We start from the raw sequence: 4,048 nt of genomic DNA, 5'->3' as shown, positions 1-4,048 counted from the left end.
CTGGGTATGGGGTGCCATGTATAGATAGAATATCTTTAAGGAGACTTGGGTTAAGTTCCAAACTTGTATGTTAAGGAAATACCCGGGATCCAAGTCGGTTACGATTAGGCCATATTTGTAACTACCTATTCCGTTAGGGATATGGGCTGTATTTTGTAATACGGACTCCTTCGCCTATATAAGGAGGGGTCCGGGCGCCTCTTGGGGTATGACTTTTTACTCCCAGATCATACGATCAATAATACACTCGGCGGATCAATCCCCGGATAGGAGTAGGGTATTACTTCTTATTAAGAAGGCATGAACCTGTATAAACTTTCTTGTCTCTAAACCCATCCACTTTTCTAGCTCAATAGCCACCCCCTTTTAGTATTGCCGAAATCTTGTTTCGACAGTTGGCGCGCTAGGTAGGGGTAGTGTCAAGTTTTTCGCTGATTAGTGCGATGGGTTTCGTCTCCGGCATCGACGACTTTGTCTTCCCTCCCAGGCAGGCGTTCCGGTTTGGCAGCCTCGACTTCATCACCAACGACTTCGGCAAGATTTCTCTCCTTGACTCGGATCCGAACCAGTCGAGGAGAGGCTAGGTCTCCGCCCCGTTCGGTATTCCGAACTCGGCCGAGATCTACCCCAAGATCATCTCGATCGAGTCGGCTTCAAACCACTTGGACGAGATCCAATCTACTCCAGCACGACCTGATCAAGACGATGGGCCCTATCCCTCAATCCTGATGAGACTCCCCAATGATCTGGCCGCTGTCTTCACCACCAAGGCGTCTTCTCCCCGAAGGCCTAGACGGGACCCAGCTTCGGCTTCAATCCAATCTAACTCTAGGGAAGTCGGCGTTATACTCCAACCTCTCGGGACGGTCTCGACGGAAGAATTGGACGGCTACCTCAGCTCCCCCGGCGTCAGTTCTCGACCAACGGAGATCCTCGAGTACGACGACTTCGGCTATCGCTATGACTTCAGCAACTTCGACGACTTCGACGAAAGCTACGAAGACGACTACACGCCTCTCTTCTTTGGCGTATTCATGGCCGACAACGAGACGGCGGAACAGTGGTGAACCCGAGAAGCGGAAGAAGAGTGCACACGACAAGAAGCTGAACGTCACCGACTGGAGGAAGAACGACAACGACAAGAGCGAGAACGATTGCAGCGTGAACAACAAGATCGCGAGCGGGCTGCGAAGGAGGCTGAGGATCGACGACAGCGCACCTTGGAATCCGGGCGACGAGCACGAGAACTCATCAGGCAACAAGATGTCGAGGGGACGATGGTTTTTCGCACCCCTCAGCAGAACACGGTTGCAGCGATCACCCTCCTCGATACCCTCCTCAAGGAAGGCGCACTCAATCAGGCCGATCACGTCGTCAACATCTTGAACTAGACCAAGGCCATGATCACCGTCTCGGTCCCAGTTAACTCCACGAGCATCCGCACGCCGACCGGCAGCCGAGTTCCACCTCTTCGATCTCAAGACTATCACCAACCAAGCCTTAGTGTCGTCGGCGAGGGATCCAATCGCAGGAGCAGGGATCACAGCGAACGATCTGTCCACTCGCCCCCTGACCGGCATAGGGAGCGTCGAGCTGAACGTGCCCACTCCCCACACCGCAGGCGTCCCATCGATCTTCGCGAGACCATCAACCAGCGTCGCGCGACAAGAGGCTACAACCCCCACCATTCACCAGATCGTTACGATGACGATGTGGATGGAGTTGCTGCCTTCACAAACGACCTGCGTCGAGTGGATTGGCCGGCTGGCTTCAAGCCGACTGGAATCGAGAAGTATGACGGCACCACTAACCCTGAATCTTGGCTCACCGTCTACGGTCTCGCAATCCGCGCAGCAGGAGGAGACAACAAAGCTGAAAGGGTCAATTAGGCCTAGAGGGAAGGGATGAATAGGCTAATTTAAAACTTTATGCGGAAGCTAAAACTGAGTTAGGGTTGGAAAGTCTGATCCACAGTCAGACTATCCAAAAATATCAGATAGTCTGATGTTGGAACAGACTGTCTGATCCACTAAAGAAACACATGAAGTAGATCTAGTGCACAAACAAGAGTATAGCGCAAACAGCGACTATATCTATAGCGGCACAATAAGCAAAGCTAAATAGGGGATGAAGAGATATCACCAACAATGAAGTTCACCGAGTTGTTCCCGGAGTTCAAATCCTTGAGGGGATTCTACTCTCTGTTGAGGAGCTCACTAAGAGCCGGGTCTTTGCTAACCCTTTCCTCAAGAGGTTGCACTAAGCACTCCTCCTTCCACTAAGGGGTATCTCTTTCCTTGCAGAGGCGAGATTCGGCCTTTACAAACTTCTCCCGGCCAACCATACGTAGATCAGAGGCTCGGGAGTAACACCTAGCCATCTAGGAGTCCTCAACCTCCAAGAGTAGCAAACACCACACAACTCTTGGTCAAACCCTAGTGCTCAAGATCGAGTGAAACACACACTAGGCCCTCAAACACCAAATCCAGAACCACCAAGATCCACCACACAAAGAACGAGGAGGGATTTGAGAGAGGGAGAAAGAGCTCAAAGATCCAAAGCACCTTAGCACCAAGCTCAACCCAAAGTGAATGTGAATGAATGAGTTGGGTAACCCTAGAAAAGGGTTAGGTGGGGGGTATTTATAGATGCCCCCGAAATGTGGCCATTGGGAAGGAAATCTTTTCATCCCACCTCGGAAAGTCCGAGATGACATCGGATAGTTCGATGTTTTTGCGTCCCAAACTAGCCAGAGACAGAGAACGAAGTTCTGGAGAATTTTAGACTATCTGACATGTCGGATAGTCCGAAGTCATGTCGGATAGTCCGATATTTTGAAGCAAAATCTTCATCCTCACAGAGACTCAAGTTCCATTGAATTTTGGAGTCTCTGTATCATCGGATAGTCCGATTACATCGGATAGTCTGATTTGACTTAGAGAAAAAAATCACTCAAGAGGAATAAAAAGCAATTCAACACAGAGAGTGAAGTTCTGAGAAATTTCAGATAGTCCGATGTATCAGACAATCTGACCTTATATCGGATAGTCCAATATTTTTGAGCCAACACCCAGACCAAAGACAGAGAGCAAAGTTTTGAGAAATTTCGGATAGTCTGAGCATCGGATAGTCTGATCAGGATCGGATAGTCCGACAGGAGAAGAACAAGAACACTTCAAAAACAGGATTTCGAGCACTAGTGTTCTACCAATTATAAGCATGTGGTATCCCTCTTAATAGTATGACATCCTAATACTAAAGAACACAAGATATACATGGATTAGAAGACAATTACCACAAAAGATGCCACAATACTTTTAAACTCAAGTTCCACTCCTTTTTATCCTTGCATCCATCTCAACAAAGAGCATTAGTGAACCTCTAATTGTGTTATCATTAACACCAAAATAAATGAGGGGTCCTAGATGCACTTTCAAAAGCCATGGCAAACTACCTGCCTGTGGCTCTAGCAGATTCTACCCGGTCCTGTCTCCACGGGCTACCCCGTGGCACAATCGGATCTTGGGCGGAGCTTCACGACCACTTCATCGCCAACTTCCAAGGCACCTTTGAACGCCCTGGCACCCAGTTTGATCTCTATAACATTATCCAGAAGCTCGGAGAATCCCTTCGAGATTACATCCGTCGTTTTTCTAAGCAACGCAACAAGATCTTCAACATCACCGATGACGTCATCATCGCCGCCTTCACCAAGGGCATTCGTCATGAGCTTTTAGTCGGCAAATTCGGCCGCAAACCTCCTAGGACAGTCAAGTAGATGTTTGAGAAAGCCAATGAGTATGCCAAAGCCGAAGACGCGGTCACTGCATCCAAGCAGTCGGGCAGCACCTGGAAGCCAAAGAAAGATGCGCCGACTACAGGGGGGAGTGGAAGTACCTGTTGACGAAAAAATCGAACATGGCGGCCTAGGAGATCTGCTTAGCTCCTGTGCAGGTCCAAATCTTGATGAGATGCGGGCGTGCCAGTCAGTTTGATCCTGCAATTGACAAGATATGCAAATAGTAGACAAAACAGCCGATCGGCTGAC

The 4,048-nt window shown here is 49.2% G+C and overlaps 1 pseudogene; it reads left to right on the top strand.

The window, feature by feature from the left end:
• The first annotated feature begins 443 nt into the window (after positions 1 to 443).
• LOC136356879 (uncharacterized) lies at positions 444 to 1,067 on the top strand (annotated as a pseudogene).
• The last annotated feature ends 2,981 nt before the right edge of the window (positions 1,068 to 4,048 follow it).

Source organism: Oryza sativa, chromosome 6 (genome assembly GCF_034140825.1).
Source record: "Oryza sativa Japonica Group chromosome 6, ASM3414082v1".
Taxonomy (NCBI): Eukaryota; Viridiplantae; Streptophyta; class Magnoliopsida; order Poales; family Poaceae; genus Oryza; species Oryza sativa.
This window is presented reverse-complemented; position numbering and strand designations above follow the sequence as displayed.